Below are 14,019 nucleotides of genomic sequence, written 5' to 3' on the forward strand. Positions count from 1 at the left end.
CCACTGTACCACCGTGCCGCCAGGTGAAGTGAGAGCTCTGCGACTGAGATTTAACCCTCTCTTGAACTCCTTGCAATATTAAATATGCTGCAAAAGGATTATTGGTCTGTGATTACAGCACTGCCTACAAGTCAATTCTTCATAATGCACTGTGAAATTCAGGTCAGCATTGTGGGTTTAAATACAAGTGTGATGCACTGAAATATTGAGTTCATTGAAAGATTTAAGCCATGCCCTGCTTATCATCTGCATAGTTCTCAAAGTCTCCGATAGTCCACCAGCTACCAGGTATTTATAACTTGATCACATTTGTATGGTCTGTAGTTGTAACCACCCCATGCTTCATCAATATCACACACACACACTGAAGACTGTGCTGAGAGAGTGGGTGGCACCTGTACATTCGAGGGGTACTCTTTTCACTTGGAGGGTGGCGGCGGGTGGGGGGGAGGGGGGTCTGGAACTCACTGCCTGTAAGGGTAGTAGAGGAAGAGACCCTCACCACATTTAAGAAGTACTTGGAAATGCACACTTGGGTCAAAAGTGGTGGGCCAGATGTTGCAAAGTGGGATTAGGCTGGATGCGCTACTTGTGGGCTGGTTCAGAGATAATGGGCCGAATGGCCCCCTTCCCCCCACCACCCCACCCCCATGCTGTAAGCTTCTCTTATGCTAGGAAGGGGGAAGGCGATGGATGAGTGGTATTATCGCTAGGCTATTAATCCAGGCGGCACGGTGGTTAGCACTGCTGTCTCACAGCGTCAGAGACCCGGGTTCGATTCCCGGCTTGGGTCACCATCTGTGCGGAGTCTGCACCTTAACCTTGTGTCTGCGTGGGTTTCCTTCAGGTGCTTCAGTTTCCTCCCACAGTCCAAAAGACATGCTGGTCAGGTGCATTGGCCGTGCTAATTTCTCCCTCAGTGTACCCGAACAGGAGTGTGGCGACGATGGGATTTTCACGGTAACTTCATTGCAGTGTTAATGTAAGCCTACTTGTGCCGCTAATGGGCCAAAAGTTGGAAAGTGGGATTAGGCTGGATGAGCTACTTGTGGGCTGGCGCAGGGATAATGGGCCGAATGGCTGCTCGCGCCGCTCTCCCCACCGTGCCCTCATGCTGTAAGTTTCTCCAATGCTACAAAGGGGGCCTAGTGGTATTATCGCTAGATTTTTTAAATCCAGAAACTCAGTTCTGGGTACCTGTGTTCGAATCCCGCCATGGCAGATGGTGGAGTTTGATTTCAATAAAAAATATCTGGAATTAATATTGTTGGAAAAACCCATCTGGTTCACTAATGTCCTTTAGGGAAGGAAATCTGTCGCCCTTACCTGGTCTGGCCCACATGTGACTCCAGAGCCACAGCAATGTAGTTGACTCTCAACTGCCATTGGGCAGCTCAGGATGGGCAATAAATGCTGGCCCAGCCAGCGATGCCCATGTCCCATGACTGAATAAAAACAAATACAAGCCTATCACAAATATAACGCCAAGTGTTGGCCTGGAGGAGGAAATTTGGCATGTCAGCTACAACTCTCACCAACTTTTACAGATGCATAGAACATAGAAACATAGAAAACTACAGCACAAAACAGGCCCTTCGGCCCCACTAGTTGTGCCGAACATATCCCTACCTTTTAGGCCTACCTATAACCCTCCATCCTATTAAGTCCCATGTACTCATCCAGGAGTCTCTTAAAAGACCCTATTGAGCTTGCCTCCACCACCACTGATGGCAGCCGATTCCACTCGCCCACCACCCTCTGTGTGAAAAACTTCCCCCCAGCATTTCCCCTGTACCTACCCCCCAGCACCTTAAACCTGTGTCCTCTCGTAGCTGCACCGTAGAAAGCATTCTTTCTGGTTGTATCACAGCTTGGTATGGCTCCTGCTCTGACCAAGACCCCAAGGAACTACAAAAGGTCGTGAATGTAGTCCAACCCATCACGCAAACCAGCCTCCCATCCATTGACTCTGTCTACACTTCCCGCTGCCTCGGCAAAACAGCCAGCGTAATTAAGGACCCCACGCATCCCGGACATTGTCTCTTCCACCTTCTTCCATCGGGAAAAAGATACAAAAGTCTGAGGTCACGTGTCAACCGACTCAAGAACAGCTGCCATCAGACTTTTGAACGGACCTACCTCGCACTAAGTTGATCTTTCTCTACACCCTAGCTATGACTGTAACAATACATTCTGCACTCTCTCCTTTCCTTCTCTATGAACGGTATGCTTTGTCTGTACAGCGCGCAAGAGAAACAATACTTTTCACTGTATGTTAATACATGTGACAATAATAAAGCAAATCAAATCAAATCCAATCAAAAAGGAGTACGAGATTAAAAACGAAAGAGAGACTTACTGCTGCATACATAACGTGGCGATTCTACATCTGAAAGCAGCCGTAGACATGGAGGGAGCAGAATTGGTTCTGGTCGAACACGGGCAGGATGCACGAAGTTACAGAAATGTTACACCAGGGGAAGTATGTACCAAACTAGCCCGGATTTGCATTAGAACAAGCGGACCTCTGTATGACGTATTTACAGAAACTTGATAGATGAAACTTTGGCATGATTGTTGCTGCACTGGCAGGTAATTTAATAACTGGTTGAAGAGAGTGTTCACCTCAGCCCTGCTGGATGTCGTGACTAATGAAAAGGATCATCTCAGTTTCTCCCTCAGGAACAGATAATGACAAAGCAACATCTTTTGAGGTAAGGAGAGTGCGGGCAACACAACCGGGCGAGCAAACATTTGATCCCTTAGGGGTGGCACGGTGGCACAGTGGTTAGCACTGCTGCCTCACAGCGCCAGGGACCCGGGTTCAATTCCGGCCTCGGGTCACTGTCTATGTGGAGTCTGCACATTCTCCCCGTGTCTGCGTGGGTTTCCTCCGGGGGCTCCGGTTTCCTCCCACAGTCCAAAGATGTGCAAGTTAGGTTGATTGGCCATGCTAAATTGCACCTTAGTGTTGGAAGGATGTCAAAGTATAAAGTAAAGTTTATTCATTAATCACAAGTAGGCTTACATTAACACTACAATGAAGTTACTGTGAAAATCCCCCAGTTGCCACACGCCGGCAACTGTTCGGGTACACTGAGGGAGAATTTAACATGGCCAATGCACCCTAACCCGCACCAGTCTTTTGGACTGTGGGAGGAAACCGGAGCACCCAGAGGAAACCCACGCAGACATGGGGAGAATGTGCAACCTCCACACAGACAGTGACCCAAGCCGGGAATCGAACCCGGGTCCCTGGTGCTGTGAGGCAACAGTGCTAACCACTGTTTTACTGTGCGGAATTAGCAATGCAAATACGTGGGGTTATGGGGATAGGACCTGGGTGGGATTGTGGTCGGTGCAGACTCGATGGGCTGAATGGCCTTCTTCTGCACTGTAGGGATTCTATGATTCCCCCCCTACGACTGAGCCTGGGTAAGGCTGATATTAAGATTGGAGAAGGATTCAAAGTCCTGATCACTGAATAATTGCATTTGTATTATAAAACTTTGGTTAGGCCGCAACTTAGAGTATTGCCTTCAATTCTGGTCGCCACATTACAGGAAGGATGTGGAAGCTTTGGAGAGGGTGCAGAAGAGGCTTACCGGGATGCTGCCTGGATTAGAGGGAATGAGCTATAAGGAGAGGCTGGACAAACTAGGCCCGTTTTCTCTGGAGCGGCGGAGGCTGAAGGGAGACCTGATAGGAGTCTAAAAGATTATGAGAGGCATAGATAGGGTTGACAATTAGAATCTTCTTCCAGAGTTGAAATGTCTAATACTAGGGGGCACGCACTTAAGGTGGGAGAAGGGAAAGTTCAAAGGAAATGCGTGGGGCAAGTTTTTTACACAGGGAGTGGTGGGTGCCTGGAACGCGCTGCCAGGGGTGGTGGTGGAGGCAGATACGATAGGGGTATTTAAGGAGCTTTTAGATAAGCACATGAATATGCAAGGAATACAGGGATATGGATCAAGGTAGGCAGAAGGGATTAGTTTCATTTGACGTCATGTTCGTCAAAACATTGTGGGCCGAAGGGCCTGTTCCTCTGCTGTACTGTTCTATGTTCTATATATACCAAGAACAGCCAATTTAACACTGTACCAGGATGCTCAGGGCGAGGGAGAAAGCTGGAGATACGTGAATAAGCAGGGAGTAGAGAGATACAGACTGCGCAGAGGCAAAAGGTCTTTTAGTTTAGAAATGCTTCATGGGTCGGTGCAGGCTTGGTTGGCCAAAGGGCCTGTTCCTGTGCTGTACTGCTCTCGGTACAGAGAAGTACATCTCTTTTTGATTACATCTAAATCAATTAGTTTGAGTATCGATCTTCAGAACAGACTGACAGCTGATGATGATTCATGATGATCTCCTGTAAAGGTATGTAAAACACCGACCACAGGTTGCACGGTGGCACAGTGGGTTAGCACTGCTGCCTCACAGTGCCGGGGACCCGGGTTCAATACCAGTCTCAGGTCACTGTCTGCGTGGAGTTTGCACATTCTCCCCGTGTCTGCATGGGTTTCCTCCGGGTGCTCCGGTTTCCTCCCACAGTCCAAGTATGTGCATGTTCGGTGGGTTGGCCGTGCTAAATTGCCCCTTAGTGTCCGACGATGTCTAGGTTAGGTGGATTAGCTATGATAAATGTGTGGGGTTACAGGGATAGGGCAGGGAGGGAGAAATTGGGTGATATACTGGGTCAGAGAGGGAATGGCCTCTTCCTGCACTGTAGGGATTCTATGATTCTATGATACACCGGCGTAAAAGTCAATCCCATGTCACAGTTGACCCGTGACTAGTTTGGTACAAGGGTTTGTAGATTTTTATACACTTCATGAAAGAGTCGACCTGAGGATACAAGAGCCCCCAAAACATTTCAGAACCATGGTTCATTCCCGGCTTGGGTCCCTGTCTGTGTGGAGTTTGCACGTTCTCCCCGTGTCTGCGTGGGTTTCCTCCGGGTGCTCCGGTTTCCTCCCACAGTCTGAATGACGTGCTGGTTAGGTGCATTGGCCGTGCTAAATTCTCCCTCAGTGTACCCGAACAGACGCTGGAGTGTGGCGACGAGGGGATTTTCACAGTAACTTCATTGCAGTGTTAATGTAAGCCTACTTGGGACAATAATAAATAAACTTAAACTGTGCTAAAAGCCAAAGGCGACTCGTTGTGACTTCAACAATGAACGTGCTATTCACGAATGTAATATAGATATATATATAAAAGATCTGACAGAACTAGTTCACAAGTCCTCCTCCCTGGATCCAACTGAGGTTCCTCCCCATGCCAGATCACATACCCTTGCATCTGATTGCCTCTGTTTCCTGTGCAGTCTCTCCATAGGGTCTGGCACAATCACATGACCCTCAAATGATCATGCCCATAGCGGTGGCCTAGTGGTATTATCACTGGACGATTAATCGAGAAACTCAGCTAATGTTCTGGGGACCCAGGTTCGAATCCCACCAAGGCAGATGGTGGAATTTGAACTCCATAAAAAATATCAGGAATTAAATCATTGTTGATTATCGGAAAAACCCATCTCGTTCATTAAAGTTTATTTATTAGTTACAAGTAGGCTTACATTAACACTGCAATGAAGTTACTGTGAAAATCCCCTAGTCGCCACACTCCGGCGACTGTTTGGTTACACTGAAGGAGAATTTAGCATGGCCAATGCATCTAACCAGCATTTCAGACTGTGAAGGGAAACTGGAGCACCCGGAGGAAACCCACACAGACATGGGGAATCCGCACAGACAGTCATCCAAGTCGGGAATTGAACATGAGTCCCGGGTGCTTTGAGGCAGCAGTGCAAACCACTGTGCAACCGTACTGCCCTAATATCCTTTAGGGAAGGAGATCTGCTGTCCTTACCTGGTCTGGCCTATACGTGTCTCCAGAGCCACAGCAATGTGGTTGACTCTCAACTGCCCTCTGAAATGTCAACACTATAGTTAAGAAAGCCCACCAACGCTTCTACTTTCTCAGAAGACTAAGGAAATTTGGCATGTCAACTACGACTCTCATCAACCTTTACAGATGCACCATAGAAAGCATTCTTTCTGGTTGTATCACAGCTTGGTGTGGCTCCTGCTCTGCCCAAGACTGCAAGGAACTGCAAAAGGTCGTGAATGTAGCCCAATCCATCACGCAAACCAGCCTCCCATCCATTGGCTCTGTCTACACTTCCCGCTGCCTCGGAAAAGCAGCCAGCATAATTAAGGACTCCACGCACCCCGGACATTCTCTCTTCCACCTTCTTCTGTCAAGAAAAAGATACAAAAGTCTGAGGTCACGTACCAACCGACTCAAGAACAGCTTTTTCCCTGCTGCCATCAGACTTTTGAATGGACCTACCTTGCATTAAGTTGATCTTTCTCTACACCCTAGCTATGACTGTAACACTACATTCTGCACCCTCTCCTTTCCTTCTCCCCTCTGCACTCTATGAACGGTATGCTTTGTCTGTATAGCATGCAAGAAACAATACTTTTCGCTGTATGCTAATACATGTGACAATAATAAATCAAGTCAAATCAAATCAAATGGTCCAGCAAGCCACTCAGTTCATGGGCAACAAGCGATGGGCAATGAATGCTGGCCAGCCAGCGATGCCCATGTCCCACGAATAAATTAACAAAACCTTGCACCTTTCTGAATTACCCAGGAGCTTGGCGAGCCGATCGTTCCCTATTGCCTTCTCCATGCACATGGAGCGACTCACTGCAAACAAGAGGAATATGTTCCAGGAGAGGCGCTGGCCTAGTGGTATTATCACCGCACTATTAATCCAGAAAGTCAATTCATGCTCTGGGGACCCGGGTTCGAATCCCGCCACGGCAGCTGGTGGAATTTGAATTCAATAAAAAAATAACTGGAATTAAGAATCTACTGATGATCGTGAAACCATTGTCGATTGTTGGAAAAACCCATCTGGTTCACTAATGTCCTTTACGGAAGGAAATCTGCCGTCCTTACCTGGTCTGGCTTACATATGACTCCAGAGTCACAGCAATGTGGTTGACTCTCAACTGCCCTTCAAGGGCAACTAGGGATGGGCAATAAATACTGGCCAGTCAGCCATGCTCATTTATCATAGAATCCCTACAGTACAGAAAGAGGCCATTCGGCCCATCGAGTCTGCACCGACCACAATCCCACCCATATCCCTATATATTTACCCACTAATCCCTCTATCTTACGCATCTCAGGACACTAAGGGCAATTTTTAGCATGGCCAATCAACCTAACCCGCACATCTTTGGACTGTGGGAGGAAACCGGAGCACCCGGAGGAAACCCACGCAGACACGAGGAGAATGTGCAAACTCCACACAGACAGCGACCCAAGCTGGGAATTGAACCCAGGTCCCTGGAGCTGTGAAGCAGCAGTGCTAACCACTGTGCTACCGTGCCGCCCTACGAATTTCCTACGAATTAATTTTAAAAATCATTATCACGTTATCCACCTTGACTTTATTCTGGAAAACTCTTTGACCAAACTAACCCAACAGGGCGGCACGGTGGCACAGTGGTTAGCACTGCTGCCTCACAGCAGCAGGGATCCGGGTTCGATTCCCGGCTTGGGTCACTGTCTGTGTGGAGTTTGTGCATTCTACCCGTGTTTGCATGGGTTTCCTCCGAGTGCTCCGGTTTCCTCTCAGACTCCAAAGATGTACGGGTTAAGTGGATTGGCCATGCTAAATTGCCCCTTGGTGTCAAGGGGATTAGCAGGGGAAATACATGGGGATAGGGCTTGAGTGGGATTGTCGGCCGAATGGCCTCCTTCTGCACTGTAGGGATTCTATGATTCTATGAACATCTTGTTTCATTGCTCAGCATCACACTTTGTTTGATAATGCTTACATCAAGCACGGGCCACTTTTATTATAATGCATTAATGGCGCTATATAAGTATAAGCTGCTGTTGTAAGTTGTAATAACTCCACGGAGGCAAAAGTCCCGTCACCAAGTTACTTTATTTACACCATACATCTGTACACAGCCAGCTCTCCAACTGCTCCCTGCTGAATGCAGCTGGGAGTCTAGGACTCATCAGGTAGTTCATTCTCTAGCAAACCAACCTCACTAGCCTGGCTGAAGTCATCACATAAGTGATGATGTATCAGTCATGGAAACTCACCCCTCCCCTTGAGAATTAGAACAAAAAAAGCTGGAGTAACTCAGCAGGACCGGCAGTATCTCTGAAAAGAAACAGAGCCAACGGGCAGGATTTTCCAGCCTCGCCTGCAACAGGCACCCCTGTGGCGGATGCGGCGAGCCGTTGGAACCTCTGTTGACTTCGGTGGGACTGGAAGATCCCACCGGTGGTAGGAGCCAGAATGGCCTGCCCAACGTTCCAGCTTGATGGACCTCCCATCCAGGAGTTCCCTATCAGGCAGGGAAGTGTCCACGTAGCAAAAGAGGCTGACATACTTCTGATAGGGCTAGAGTGGTCTTTCCGACCAATCAGCATTCGTTTCCCCGATACTATAAGTTGTTGCGATTTTTTGAAATTTTGCATTCTTGCATTTGTCCTGATGAGTGCAAGATGAAAAACTTCGGCAGCATGTCTCGCTTTTGAAAAATATTCAAAACGTTACTCGCCAAAGAATTCCCAGCCTCTGACCTGCTCTTGTAGCCACAGTATTTATGTGGCTGGTCTGGTTCCGTTTCTGTTCAATGGTAACCCTCCTTAGGATGTTGATGGTGGGCAACTTTTTTTATGGCTGGCCAGCATTTATTGCCCATGCCTGTTTGCCCGAGGGCAGTTGAGAGTCAACCACAATGCTGTGGGTCTGGAGTCACATGTAGGCCAGATCAGGTAAGGACGGCAGATTTCCTTCCCTGAAGGACATTAGTGAACCAGATCGGTTTTTTTTTCCGACAATGGTTTCATGGTCATCAGTAGATTCTTAATTCCAGATGTTTTTTTATTGAATTCAAATTCCACCATCTGCCGTGGCGGGATTCGAACCTGGGATTCAACAATGGTAGTGCCATTGAACGTCAAGGAGCGATGGTTAGGTGCACCCTTGTTGGAGGTGGTCATTGCCTGGCACTTGCGTATGGCAAGAACATTACTTGCCACTTGCAAGCTCAGACGTAATGGCCAGGATTTTACCGCCCCGAGCGCCGCGGGAATCGGAGTGGGCGAGGGGTGGAACACAGAAAGATCTGCTGACTTCAGGTGGGGTTTTATGGGACGAGTGAGGCCATAAAATTCTCCAGGTCTTGCTGCATATGGACATGGATTAATTCAGCATCTGAGGAGCTGTGAATGATGCTGAACATTGTATAGTCATCAGCGAACTTATGATTTCAAAAGAGATGTGAGGTTTTCAAAAGAGGCAAATGTGAGGTTATCCACTTTGGAAGAAATAATAGTAAATTGGAATATTATTTAAATGGAGAAAAATTACATCATGCTACTGTGCAGAGGGACCTGGGGGTCCTTGTGCACGAATCGCAAAAACTCAGTCTGCAGGTGCAGCAGGTGACCAAGAAGGCGAATGGAATGTTGGCCTTTATCGCGAGGGGGATAGAATATAAAAGCAGGGAGGTCTTGCTGCAACTGTACAAGGTACTGGTGAGGCCGCAACTGGAGTACTGTGTGCAGTTTTGGTCCCCTTATTTGCGAAAGGATATATTGGCCTTGGAGGGAGTGCAGAGAAGGTTCACCAGGTTGATACCGGAGATGAGGGGGTTAGCTTATGAGGAGAGATTGAACAGATTGGGTCTGTACTCGTTGGAGTTTAGAAGGCTGAGGGGTGATCTTATAGAGACATATAAGATAATGAAGGGGCTGGATAGGGTAGAGGTAGAGAGGTTCTTTCCACTTAGAAGGGAAACCAGAACTAGAGGGCACAGCCTCAAAATAAGTGGGGGCCGGTTCAGAACAGAGTTGAGGGGGAACTTCTTCTCTCAGAGGGTAGTGAATCTCTGGAATTCTCTTCCCATTCCTCGTTAAATATGTTTAAATCACGGGTAGATAGATTTCTGATCGCTAAGGGAATTAAGGGATATGGGGAGCAGGCGGGTAAGTGGAACTGATTCGTTTCAGATCAGCCATGATCTTATTGAATGGTGGGGCAGGCTCGAGGGGCTAGATGGCCTACTCCTGCTCCTATTTCTTATGTTCTTATGTTCTTATTAAAGCAAAAGAGGGTGGTGCACATTCCAAAAAGGGAAGGAGAAGTGCATTCGTCAGCATACTGTGCGACATGTTAAGATAGCAATCGATTAGTTGACTTAGGAAAGGGCAGAGTGAGCCAAGAAGGCATTTGCGAGCATTGATTGATCAAGGGCATTACTCTTAATGTGGATGTTCTAATGTTCCACGATTATGTACAGAGCTTCTGGGCACAGTTTTGAAAAAAGAAAATCACAGGTCATAAATATTGGGCAGCAAACTGCCGCACTGAATTGCAAACACAAAAAAATGGGGGGAGGTCAGGCAGCACTGTGGAATTCAACCATCTGCAGCAGGGCAAGAAATAATTTGTAATCAGATTTAGAAAGATCAGGCGCAATTACAGAGTCAGAAATGAATTAGCTTTGATGTGCGTTCTGCTTTAATGGGTTCAAATGGTGTCACTGCGATCACTGCGTATCTCAGTGCTCATGTATCTGCAGCAGTAATGCTATTATTTTGTACTAGTTTCAGGGGTTTTTGTAACGGGATTGAACATTGACGAAATGATGACTTCACTGAGATTTAACTAAGGAGAGGCTGAATAGACTGGGACTTTTTTCCCCTGGAGCGTAGGAGGCTTAGGGGTGATCTTATAGGGGTCTATAAAATAATGAGGGGCACAGATCAGCTAGATAGTCAACATCTTTTCCCAAAGGTAGGGGAGACTAATACTAGAGGGCATAGGTTTAAGGGGAGAGGGGAGAGATACAAAAGGGTCCAGAGCGGCATATTTTCCGCACAGAAGGTGGTGAGTGAGGCGGCACGGTAGCACAGTGGTTAACACGCTGCCTCACAGCGCCAGGGACCCGGGTTCGATTCCGAACTTGAGTGACTGTGCAGATTTTGCATGTTCTCCCGGTGTCTGCGTGAGTTTCCTCCGGTTTCCTCCCACAGTCTGAAAGGTGTGTAGGTTAAGTGGATTGGCCATGCTAAATTGCCCCTTAGTGTCCCAAGATGTGTCAGTTAGGTGGATTGGCCATGCTAAATTTCCCCTTAGTGACCCAAGATGTGTAGGTTAGGTGGATTGGCCATGCTAAATTGCCCCTTAGTGTCCAAAGATGTACAGGTTAGGTGGATTGGCTATGCTAAATTGACCTTAGTGTCCAAAGATGTGTAGGTTAGGTGGATTGGCTGTGCTAAATTGCCCATTAGTGTCCAAAGATGTACAGGTTAGGTGGATTGGCTATGCTAAATTGCCCATTAGTGTCCAAAGATGTGCGGTTTAGGTGGATTGGCCATGCTAAGTTGCCTCTTAGTGTCCAAAGATATGTGGGTTAGATGGATTAGCCATGCTAAATTGCCCCTTAGTGTCCCAAGATGTGTAGGTTAAGTGGATTGGCCATGCTAAATTGTCCCTTAGTGTCCCAAGATGTGTAGGTTAGGTGGATTGGCCATGCTAAATTGCCCCTTAGTGTCCAAAGATATGTGGGTTAGGTGGATTGGCCATGCTAAATTGTCCCTTAGTGTCCCAAGATGTGTAGATTAGGTGGATTGGCCATGCTAAATTGCCTCTTAGTGACCCAAGATGTGTAGGTTAGGTGGATTGGCCACACTAAATTACCCCTTAGTATCAGGGGGATTAACAGGGTAAATACATGGAGTTATGGGGATAGGGCCTGGGTGGGGTTGCAGTCGGTGCAGACTCGATGGGCCGAACGGTCTCCTTCTGCACTGTCGGGTTTGTATGATTTTATGAGGACGAAACACTGTTCAGTGTTTAGGAACCGTTCTCGAACTTGGTGCCCTTGCTTTCGCAGCTTGTCGTTAAGTGAGGTTCTTGCAATTAAATTAACGGGGTTTATACACACTCCACACGTGAGTTCTGAGGAACAGGATGCGTTTCATTGAAATGAATGGAAGGAAATGTCAGGCGATAATTAGCAATTAGTTACAGAAAGCATACACCTTAACAAGATCAAAATATCAAGCATCGAGGGACTTGAGAATGGCTTTCTAAAAATAGGCCTCATTCAGAGAAACATGCCTTCCCCAATTGGTCCCCCAGATATTACGACGAACACAAAGGGGATTATTAGGGGTGTCAGAATCCATGTCCCAAGGAAATCTCTACAAAGGCTGCGGTCTCTTTGCTTTTGGAGAGAGTTTCTTCTTATTCATTCGTGGGATCTGGGTGTCGCTGGCTGGGCCAGCATTTATTGCCCATTCCTAGTTCCCTGAGGACAGTTGAGAGTCAACCACATTGCTGTGGCTCTGGAGTCACATATAGACCAGACCAGGTAAGAAAGGCAGATTTCCTTCCCTAAAGGACATTAGTGAATCCAGATGGGTTTTTCCCCGACAATCGGCAATGGTTTCACGGTCATCAGTAGATTCTTAATTCCAGATATTTTTTATTGAATTCAAATTCCAACATCTGCCGTGGCGGGATTCGAACCCGGGTCCCCGGAACTTTAGCTGGGTTTCTGGATTAATGGTCTAGCCACTAGGTCATCGCCTCCCCATGAGTTGAATTGTCGAAAACCTATGAAGAGGATTGGCAAATCCAGGTGGATGGTTCATTGTCCCGAAGGGTTGACATAGCAGGGTTGAGGGTAGGGGTCAGGGGTTGGGGGGGGGGTGCGCGTGCGACCTGGGGGTTCGTCGGTGGAGGGCAGGTTCATGGTTAGGAGTTAAAGGGGAATTGGGCTGAATTTCTTTTCAAGCGATGGACTTCAGCGGTTCAAGATGGCTGCCTCGTCACCACCTTCTCAAGAGGCAAGCTGTCTAACCAACAATGCCCAAATCCGGTAAAAGGACAAATAAAAAAACCCCAGAGTAGCAGAACTGTAGGCAGTCGACAATATGAATGGATTCTAAAGTTTATTTATTGGTGTCACAAGTCGGCTTACATTAACGCCGCAATGAAGTTACTGTGAAAATCCCCTACTTTCCACAGCCCGGCGCTTGTACGGGTACACTGAGGGCCAATGCACCTAACCAGCACGTCTTTGGACTGTGGGAGGAAACCGGAGCACTCGGAGGAAACCCACGCAGACACGGGGAGAATGTGCAGACTCCGCACAGTGACCCGAGGCCGGAATTGAAGAATTGAACTTGGGTCCTTGGCGCTGTGAGGCAGCAGTGCTAACCACTGTGCCACCGTGCTGTCCAATGGGAGATGGGAGACCCCCTTATTTTTAAAGCATGCCCCCTAAGTTCTAGATTACCCCGTGATGGAAAAGGACCTCGCCACATCCATTTTTTAAATTCCATTTCACTCTTCATGACACATTACCATGTTTGACATTTGAAGCAATGAGATGCATAGCTGACTCAAATGTCATCATGTTCTGGCTCTGATTGAGGGAGTTCGGCAATAGGGACCCATTTCACACTTTGCAGTTTATAACTTGGTGATAACCAAACAGGATTTGAGCCATGCGCAGTCCTCCATCTCAGTTCCAGACTCTCCGATCTGAGGGGCATTTTATGGGCTCAATGGAGAAGTCAAACGAAGCTTTGGCATGTCGTAAGAGTGTATGTGTGAGGGCTATGTGCCCACACCTGACTGCGTCCTCTGGCATGGGGGGGCAGTGGCACAGTGGAATTATCATTGGGTCAGAGATCCAGGATAATGCTCTGGTGGACCCAGGTTCAAATCCCAGATGGTGAAATTTGAATTCAATAAATATTTGGAAATAAAGTCTAATGGTGACCGTGAATCGGTTGTCGGAAAAACCCATCTGGTTCACTAATGTCCCTTTAGGGAAGGAAATCTGCCGTCCTTACCTGGTCTGGCCTACATGTGACTCCAGAGCCACAGCAATGGGGATGACTCTCAACTGCCCTCGGGCAACTAGGGATGGGCAATAAATGCTAGCACTTTCTGAT

The sequence above is a fragment of the Mustelus asterias genome, chromosome 29 (genome assembly GCF_964213995.1).
Source record: "Mustelus asterias chromosome 29, sMusAst1.hap1.1, whole genome shotgun sequence".
Lineage (NCBI taxonomy): Eukaryota > Metazoa > Chordata > Chondrichthyes > Carcharhiniformes > Triakidae > Mustelus > Mustelus asterias.